The sequence below is a fragment of the Strix uralensis genome, chromosome 21, assembly GCF_047716275.1.
Source record: "Strix uralensis isolate ZFMK-TIS-50842 chromosome 21, bStrUra1, whole genome shotgun sequence".
Taxonomy (NCBI): domain Eukaryota; kingdom Metazoa; phylum Chordata; class Aves; order Strigiformes; family Strigidae; genus Strix; species Strix uralensis.
The window spans coordinates 3443523-3453735 of NC_133992.1; the positions used below are offsets into that span (position 1 = coordinate 3443523).

A 10213-nucleotide genomic window follows, 5' to 3' on the forward strand; every position below is an offset into this window, starting at 1 on the left:
GGCAGGGCTCTACGTGCCGGGCGTGGGATCCCTGCACCTCCCGGAAAAGGGGAAAGCACTCGAGCAGCGGCACTGAGGTTTGAGCCAACCCTGTTGGAAAGGTGGCTTGGCCTTGGCTGCACGAGCTGCTGCTGGTGCTTTGTGGCTGATGGAGGACGCGGGTTTGAGCTGTGGGGAGGTGAACCTTGTGCTGGGATCTCTGAGCGGAGCTGGAGAGGATTGCTGCAGCGTGCACTTCGCTTGTGTGGAGCAGGGGTGAAGAAGGGGACATTTCTTCTCCTTTCCTGCTGCTGTCTGAACACTGCAGGGATGAGAATGTCCTTCCCTCCCCCAGCCAGACCTTCAAACCCTCTTATACCACGTCCTGTTGTATGCAGGGGAAGGTAAGGGTGACATGCCTTGCAGACAAGATGTAGACAGCATTGGCCTTGGTTTCTCCAGGGTCTTTCCCTCATACCACCTCCAGAGCACTGCTTGATTTTTGTCCTTGGGGTCACTGCAGTCAGTTACTAAAGAAATGCAGGTTCTGTGTATCCTTTGCAAAACCTTGCTGTTGTTTTTGTTTGGTATGTATTCCATAATCTCTAAGCCAGGTGAACTCTGAAAGCTTCTGCTTTGCCCATTGACCAGGGCAATGTGCTTCCTGTCTCCAAACCAAGCGCTCACGGGCTCAGGCAGATCGGACTTTGGTTTCAGTGGCCTTGCCTTAGGATTATATAAGGTTGGCCAGAGACGTGGTTGATGGAGTGCAGGAATTGCACCTCACTGCAAGTCAGCAGCTTGGGCTGCTGTAGAAGAAAGTGCAAGATCAGTGTGTGAGAGAGAGGAGCTAATGTCGCTCCACCCTGCCCTTGGTCTTGTTCTGGTGTTCCAAGCTGGGAGATTTGAGTAAGCTCTGATGCCCTGGGCTGAAAACTGTAAAATGCAGCATAGGAACCTTTAGTTCAGCTGGTTCCTGTCGTGCTGCTGTGTGACGTTAGTGAAAGGCAAAGGCTTGAACAGACGTGAAGAATGACCTCTGCTCTAAACCATAGAGGACTCCCTATCACATCATCATATGTCGTTGAAGCCTGCAGGAGTATGTGATGCAAGATTTGTAGCTGTTTCAAAAAAAAAAAAAAAATCAAGATAACCCAAACCCTGAGCATTTCCCTCTAGTCCTCTCTCCCCAGTCCTCTCTGGAGGACCCATCTTTCCATTTCAGAGAAAACCTCACCAGGACAAGGGGAATGATTGCACCACCGCCTTGTGCTTTAACCAGTAGTGAAGGCGGCTGGAGGAGGAAACTGCTCTTTTGAGGCTTTGCTTTCAATTGTTTGGTTTCCCCCGTGTTTCAGGTGGGTGTTACCCTTTGCCAAACGTGCACCGCAGAGCTGCCGCCTCGGGTTTGCAGATGCATCCCTCTAGATGGTGCTAAGCTAAAGAGAAAAGGCGGGTGGCGAGAGGCCTTGGAGGAGAGGTTGTCCTGCAGTGAACTGCCTCGGAACATCTGGCGCTGGCCGAGGTCTCCTGGGCCAGGAGAACATCTCCCTGCTCCCAGCCAGGCACCCATGCCTTCGTACAGGCGCTCGTTGTGTCTACTTGGCAGCAAACACTTCTCAGGCCCTTCTTCCACTTCATAGTTCCCCTGCTGATGTGTGAGACTCCACAAATGCATCATGATTTTAATCAGCACATCTGCTCCTACCCATGCACTAAATCAGACAAGTTGATTTTTAATGGCAAAAATCCATCTTAGCTATTTTTTTCACTTCAACCAGTTTTACTGAGCAGCACAACTAAGACTGAGTCCTCTGCTATCCCATGCATCATTAGCCACAATCTTAACCAAATTCAAGCATAGATAATGTATGATTTACTGATGTGGGCGATCCAGAGAGAATTCAGCCTGACTGCCAGAGAACAGAAAGGATCATTGAGGATTAGCAGTGAAGGGGAAGTCTTTTAGATCAACAGCTGAACAGATTTTACCTTGGAGTCACAGATGGGCAGTAAATAAGCTATTGAAAGAGAGCTATTGTTAGAAGAGACTTTTAAAAAAGAATATCCACATTGAGGTCTGCTTTTCTTCCCACTAAGTACAAACGGGGGGAGAGCAACTCTATTAACCCCAGCAGCAGAACAGCACCGTACTGATGCAGTGCTGCTGGGGGAGGAGAACTGAGCTTCTCTCCCCATGCCTTGCTCTGCAGAGGAAAAAGATGTTTGTATGCACTGATGGTATCAAGGCACAAGCTGCTGGTTTTGGTAGGGCTGCACAAGGCAGCTCTTTGGCACAGACAGGCTTAGCTTGACTGGAGCCGAGGAGCGTTCAGCTCCCACCCAGGTGCGTGATCTGGAGAGCAACACGAGAAGTGAGTCTTGGTGTCGGCGCTGTTCCTGTGCAATTAGCTCTGGCTGCGGCCCCAATATCCCCGCTTCTCTCAGTCATGGAGAGAGGCTGTTACAGGTTTTATTTACTCCCCAATCTAGATTTGTTGGCCTGAGCTTTGAATGTGTTTCTACTGATACAGCGGAGAAAGACTGCTTTTGCCAAGTTTTTCTTCCAAGAATGGCTCAGCTCCATTCGTGATGAGCCCATAAACTGGATTAAGAGCTCAGGGACAGATTTTCTAGTATTTGAAACCCATAATCTGAGCTGGGCTTTCAGAACAGCTCATTCCCCTTGTAAACAGCAAATTACGATCATAAGTGCTCAGCACTTTGCAGTTTATATCAGGCTACTTGAGGCCATGTTTTCTGTAAAGCACAGCACCCAGTGCTCCAGGATCTTGGTGAAAGCAGAGCAGTTATCTGAGTGCTGAGGTGAGACCTGAGCTTTTCTGAAGATGAGACTGCTCAGCCTTGTGATTCTCCTCAAGAAGTGCAAGCACCTCTAAAAAATTAGTCGTCAAATTAATCCATGGGCTGCAGACAACCTATCATCCATTAAAACCATGACCACAGAGCATTAACTTGTGAAGTTAATAAGGGACCTCATCTCCAGCCATCAGTCTGACTCAGTTTCAGAGCATCTCTGCTGTAGCCACCTCCATGACCTAGTTCTGTAGATAGACCTGAAGACACCTCTAGTGAGAATGAAACTAGAGCTGTCACAAGGAGTGATGTGGCCATAGGCAAATGCCCACTATTTTCCCAGTTTTGTTGGTGGATTTTGCCCTCAGCCCTGCTACAGTTGTCCTTCTCCCAGTACTTCAGCTTAGCTCCACAGTTGCACCTTTCTTTGAACACCTTGTTTAGGAGGAAACAAGCTGGGCAAGATGGGCTTAGGGGTCTGGTCCAATTCAGAAGAAAGGAAGGGTGACATTTGGTACCCAGGGGGCTGGGTCACTGCAAACTGGATGAGCATCATGGCCGCTGCTCTGGAGCAGCTCAGCAGGCTGCAGGGCAGCAAGGAGGCAAAATGCGCTTCTGTAAACATGGTTCTGCTGCTGTTTACTTAAGTGCTGAAAAACAACCACAGGCAGACTGATGCACTGTGTTGGAAAACCTCATTGGCGTCAGGAGGAGTCAAGGCGTAAGCAAAATGCCAGTAAGTCCAAACAAAGCTTTCCTCCAGAGGGGACGGAGGGGTCTTGGTGCACAGGAGCCGGTGAGACTCTTGCGATGGCAATTATTCGTGACTATGGATAACAAGAAAGGGAAAAGCTTTTTTGGAGCCAAAGTTGGCATTGTGTTTTTCCAAATGCTTTGGTCTTGGCATTGATGGTGGGGAATTCCTGTTGAATCAAGCATTCCTCAGGTGGGACTGGCTCTTGTCACCTCAGTGACCTCGTTGCTGTGGCATGATGCTCATTTCTGCTGGCGGGCCCATGCCACTGGCCCAGCCCAGGTCTTCCTCTCTGACCTGGATGCAACCATTGCAAAAAGCATATTTCTGAATAATTAGTCCTGACATTTGCAAGTCTGAGGAGCGATGAAGGTGACTGCAAGCCTTTCATGGCAAAACACCCCCAAAATTGTTTAACTGTGGCTTTCCCAGCCCTTGGCAAGGTGACATCCTTGCTGAGAGGGAAGAGCGACACCAATGCAACTCAGAAATTGATAACCATGACATAGAAAGTGCTCAGTCATCGTGGGGAGGGTTTCAGGAGTATGGGGGGCTCGTAAGAGCCCCAGGGAGACACAGTGCATTGGTTTGTCCCCCATGGAGCAAGGGCAGATGGGTGACAGCAATGCCAGCCCAGCTTGGCTCATCCCCAGGCACTCTGAGCAAATACCTGCAGCAGAGCCAAGGAAGGAGAACCCTCAGGGTGTATTTAATCTCCTGTTGTTTGCTAATCATTTCAATGGCATGGGAGCCATCACCTGGCCTGGCCTTGCTGCGGTTATCATTCTTGACTGGGCATTTCTAGCAATTATTGGCAACCTCTGAAGAAAAAGTATTTTGAGATAATTTGCCTACAAAGCACAGAATAAAGATCACTGTCCTCTGCATCTTCTCTGGATGCACATAAATGAGTGAACATGCAAGTCAGAGCTGCAAGGACTCATGCACATCTTCAGGAGCCTGCTGCCATGTAGGGCAGCCTTAAAATCCCATATTAAAACAGGCACACATGTAAACCAGTGCCCTGCTGAAACTGGATATATCCGCTTCCTTCTTAGCCACACAGCCAGATGTCAGAAAGGCTGTTATGTTACCCAATTTGCTCTTGAGAAATGCTATTTGGTTGTCTCTTTCCATTGCAGTGTCCTCAGAGGGTTCACGCAGAGGCTGTTCAGCCTTTTGATGTTGCATCTTCCTGACCATCCATGCGCCACTTCGCTTTACTGGATGATCAGCTCATCTCTCCCTTTCCTCTGACCCCCAGGTCACCACTGTCTTCAAGGAGATTTTGGGATGGCTGTTAGTGCTTCAGAGTCTTTCACCCATTCAGTACCAGAGTGTTCAATACTGCCAAATATTTGATGCGTTTTTGTTTTTTTTTTTTTTTTTAAATGTATACAATCTCTATTTTGTGCTGTATTCCTGCCTCACTGCTGGGCAGCTGCTGAGAATTAAGCTTGTTTTTTTTCTCTGAAGACTGAAACAATAAAGATATCTAATACTGTAGCTTTCCCTGTGGCTCTCGGTGTTTCCTTTCCTTCTTCTCTTAGTTCTTATGAATGTAGAAAACTCTTTTTTTCCTCTCTTAACCCTTTTTATCTACATCTCAGTTTGCATCTCAGCATTTGAGTTTATCACTAAATACCCGTGCCACTCTTAGACGGTATTTACCCATATATCCTCATTTCTAGGTGCTGTTTTGCTCACTCTGATTTTCTGAAAGACTTCTTGTTGCAACTATGCTGGTTCTTCATGACACTTTCTATTTTTCTGCATGGGGAGGATTTGCTATTGTGCCTTTATTTTTCTTTTACAAGCTGCCCACTCTTCTGTTCCTCTTTGATTACTTTCTGGTTTCAGATTTTCAGTCAGTTCATGTTATGAACTGAAACTAAAACTGACTGCTCACATGATCTGAAACAAATAAGAAGTGTAAGTTTGCCTCATTTCTAAAAGCTGTGGTTGTATTCTTCACTCAGTGTGGGCATCAGTGCAACTACACTGGTATGCACCAGTCCCCAGGCTGGATTTAGTGGGATTTGGGAGAGCGAGGGAGCGTCTGTTCCTCTGTAGCTGGGTTGGCAGGCGCTGCCTGGGGCACGCCATGGCAGGGTGTGATGCAGACGCTCTTCCTCCCTCCCTGCTGTCATCCAGGTTCACCTATCACAAGGAATGAGAGCTCCTGACTTCAAGAGATGAACTATTTTTGACTGAAGCCAAAAGTAGTATCAGGATCCTTAAATATTCAGGCAGAAAGTATTTATGCACAATCCTTGGATATTGCCGCTACGTTTGCAGAGGGTCTCACGTGATGCAGTTTTTTATTAGGAAAGAATCACATCTGCGGTTAAATCATACTACAGTGCTCTAGGGCAGCCAAATGAGAAAAGAATGTTTGGCTCACGACTGTATTCTGACTTTTGGTTTTTTTGTGACCCGAGATTCATTTCCAATGATAAACCATGGCTCATAATGCACAGCAGAGCTTCCAGTAATATAAGAGAGACTACAGAAGCAGGATGGAAAGGGAAGTGTCTCGCCTGACAACAGTCTGTGTTGTTATGTGGTTGGACCACAGATTTTAAAATTTTTTTTCGGGCTGAAACAATTGAGAAAGCCGCATCAAGAGCCATCAGTGATAGCAATAATGAATGGCTGCACTCTTCCTTTGAGTATTTGAAGCTCCTGGTTTTTCTTTATGCCCAGGGCCATGCAGTCTGGTGGTTAGGGCATAGGTCAGGTGAGACAGGAGACATCTGGGCTGCAAATAAGAAACGCTGGGCTATTCTTGCTGAGACAAGGAATTCCCTCTGGGTCGGGCTGTTGTGTTTAAATAACCAGTTATTATTTACATGAAACGGTATTTAAATCCTTCTTCTCACCTGAGTGAAACCATTGCTTTGGTTATTAGTCAGGTTTAGGACATGTTTACTCAGGGACCAGAGAAAGTTTAATCAGTGTGGGGTGAACTGTGCTTTGCTGAGCCCTGCTTCACCGTCACAAGGAGCTGCGAGGAAATTGGTGCCGAAGGATTTATTAGGTGCAGGATGGACCAAAGCAGTGTTTGGCTGTTGGCTCAGTTCCTGCTTTTAGGTTAGGAAAAAAAAAGCCACTTTCCTCCTATTAATAAGCTCCATCATTTGGTCAGTATTGCCCAGCATACCTCATGTGCCGGGCATAATGCAAGAACTGATGCATCAGCTTCAGGGTGCATTTTACTTAACACTCTTTGTTGTGGTGGGAGAATACTAGAAAGCCTCAAAAGTCATTTCTTGAAGGAGAAAATAACCCACTAGAATCCCCATTCATGAGGAATTTTCCACTAGGTGATCTTGCTATGAAAAATTGGGGGAGAAGTTGTAGCACTGAGGTCTTTGGTGGTTTCTGATCAGATTTTGTCCAGTACCTTGAAAGGGGATGGTACAAAAACTTGGTCACTAACTAGGGTGCTAAACTATACCCCTGCTAGTGACAGTAATAAATGTGACTGACTTCAAGGGAACTACATCAGCTTGCAACCACTGATGGTGTGGTCTGTCAGCTTTGGGAGCAAATTAAGTAAGAACGGTTGCCACTAACTTAGAGAGGGGTGAGGTTTTTAGAGCAGGCCAGGGATTTAGCAGTTAATGTTAATGGAACATTTATAGAAAAATTTCTCTGGGCTGCTTTACAAATCAGCCCAGGGTGGCTGTAGGCCAGGCTGTTGACTGCATAGACCTGATGTGACTTTTACTCATAGTAGTTTTAAGTCTCCAGCGTCAGCTCCCTTGACTTTAATATGGTCAGCCTGGATTTACAGCACTGTTAGCAGGGCTGAAATCAAGTTTTCTGTGCCTATTAGAGGGTGAAATTGATGTCTTTGCAAAGAGCCCAGCCAGCCAAAGCTTCTGCAATACTGAAATCTCTGAGTGGATGGAGAGAGGGATTTTCAGAACTGCCTAACAGACTTCCAGTGGGACTTATGTTGTGTGTTGTGAGGCTTTGAAAATCCTAAACAAAGGCCTGACTAACCCCTCTAAGGCAAGCTGCTTTCAAGTGACTCATTAGCCTTAGTGTAGGGAGGTTAAGTTGACTAAAGCACTTTCTAAATTCGGTTGGGTAAATCAGCATCCCTTTTCACCCGGGGAAGTGGCAGTAGGAGACGGGTCCTTGAGCAAAGCAGTGGGGCAGAAGCTGCTCCCACTCGGGTGCACGTTCAGCATGTGGCATCACAGAGGGGACCCGGGGCAAGGGAGAACTCTCAGCCAAGTTGTCCTCATCACTGGGAATCCCGCAGTGCCTGAAACCAAAAGGCTGACTGCAGGAAAGCTGTTTCTTGTCAGATGTTCTGCTTAACCAGAATTGGGAAGTACTGAAAATTTGCTTGAAAAGTCACAACTCAGAGGCTCTGCAGAGATTTCGGATGGAACGCAGATAAGCAGCGACAAGACTGAGTATGACCATGGAGATGAGACCTGATGCTTGCCTGCTCCCTGCTGTGCGCAGTCTTTGCAAAAGTTGAGTGCAATGCTGTGCATGGAGGTGGCGATGGGTCTTGCAAAAGGGGTGGCCAAAATGGCTTGTGATGCTTGTCTCAGCTGAAGCTTTGTGGTGTGAGGCCGACCCCAGTCAGAGAAAACAGGACCTCTTGTTGCTACATGAGAAAGGTTGGACTGAGCAAGAGTCATGCTTTGCTTGTCTGAGCCAGGGCAGGAAATCTGGATTAATTGAGACCCCAAGGCATGCATCGGTCCTGGCTGGTCACGAGAACAGGGAACACAGCGCTGCTGCTCCAGATCACTGAGGAGCAGCTGGTGAGTCAAAGCCAGCTCGACTCTGCGCTTGCTCTCCCCGTTGCACGGCAGAAGTTCCTTTGCAGGTAACAGCAGCCGATGGTGCCCGTACTACCTCTGCAGCAGTTTCTGGGATGGGGTGATAGAGCCAGGACGTTCTGCCTGATCCTGAAATCTACTCCTCATGTCCCTGAGTAAAGTGTTCCTAAGAAAAATGGATTAATAATTATTGAGGGGTAATGAGAAGAAATCAAGCAGAGATTTTCACGCTGCACAGCAGATGCTGTCTCTGTAGGTCCAACCCAGCGAACAGTCTAACGGACACAGCTGAAATCTCACCGCTAATTGTGGCAAGATGAGTGAAAAGACTGAGATGTGTGCTGTGAGATGTCCTGTCCTATTTGGGGCTGGGCTGCACTTGGTCTGTCCCAGGTCTGTGATTTATCATCACAGGATAATTCCTCTTGCACATTCAAACATCCCAAGCAAAATTTTTCATCCAGCCTCTCTGCTATCTGATTTCCATGTCAAAGAATTTCTTCAAAACCAGCTTCCCCAGACAGGGGTAAGGGAATACAGGGGTAAAAGATCTTCAGGAGTCACCCCTATAAGGGCTAGATGATGTCTCCTGGGGTAAAGAAATGCCAGAAGGCCTCTTCCACCTGGCACAGTCTGGCGATGCACAAGTCGGTGCAGGACCGGTGCTCTGTAGGTAACCTGAGGCTGTCCTGCCAACCGTGCTCAGCGCTTCTCGTGGAGCCACACAGCACCCCTGCAGAGCCAACCCTCCTTTTTAATCCTTGCTCTTCTCCTTCACCATGAGACAAGCCAGACATGGAGGACGTGACAAATCATGTGGGAGGTTTCCTAAACAGGCACAACAGTTGGGTGCCCGGGGTAGGGCAGGAGATACCAGCTCCACTCCTGGCTCTGCTCTCGTTGTGCTCTTACGCAAGTGGCTTCATTTCTCCATTTCCTTCACATCTGATTAGCTAAGGCATTTTTCTGGGCAGGGACTGCTCTTTGTTTTGTTTGGGCTAAGCACTCCCCGTGAGAGAGGCTGGAGGAAGCTGATGGGATGAAAAAATGCCACACGTCGCAGCTCTGGGTGCTAGCAAGAGAAAATGGATAACACAGGACTCAGGAGAGGGAAAGAGGGCACAGATGGGAGTTAAATAGCTGATGTGGCCTGGGCTGTTATAGGTTTTGTCAAAAGAGAGTCTCAAGAAATTATTAATTTTTTTTTTTTAACGTACTAGTAAAGATGCATCGATACCAGGAAAATGTTATTTCCTCCTTGGTATAAATCATAATAAATAATTTCCTACAAAGGCGATTAATCATCTCCTTCCAGACTTTGGATTATTAAATATATATCTATTAAGGATTACAGTCTCATCTTCTTTCATGGTATGTTCAAGCCCATTACTATGGTTGTTCATAGAAATAACTCCAGTTAGCTTGTATTTTCACTTGGCCACCTTATACTATTATTGTACTTATTCTTCTTTTGTAGAACCCAACAAAAAAAAAAAAAAGAGAAATGGGATAAAAAAATGACAAAGTGCCAAGGAGATTAAATGTTGTTCTGATGAATTTTGCCAACACTGTAGTTTCCTGGAGGATGCTTTAAAATTCATTTCCTATGATAGGCTGCTAGATAGAGGGGTTTTATAAATTTGCATTCATCCATATCTCTGTTGGTGAAAAGCTCTGTACCTAATCCATTCCAGCAGCTCTGCTTTATCATGTCCATTGGCACTAGAGACAGGGTTGCATTAACTCCTAGATAGTATTGAAAACCTGTATTACAAATTACTGTGGCAAGAAGCTCCTGCAACATGCTTGAAAGGCAAAGAAAATTCATCAGTGTGGTTCCCCTCTGCAGATC

General features: G+C 46.7%; 1 long non-coding RNA gene across 1 annotated transcript; it reads left to right on the forward strand.

The window, feature by feature from the left end:
- The first annotated feature begins 73 nt into the window (after positions 1 to 73).
- On the forward strand, positions 74 to 5054 carry LOC141953135 (uncharacterized). The gene is made up of 2 exons (XR_012631859.1): positions 74 to 383; positions 4693 to 5054. It is a non-coding gene; the product is annotated as an uncharacterized LOC141953135 (long non-coding RNA).
- Positions 5055 to 10213: the final 5159 nt, after the last annotated feature.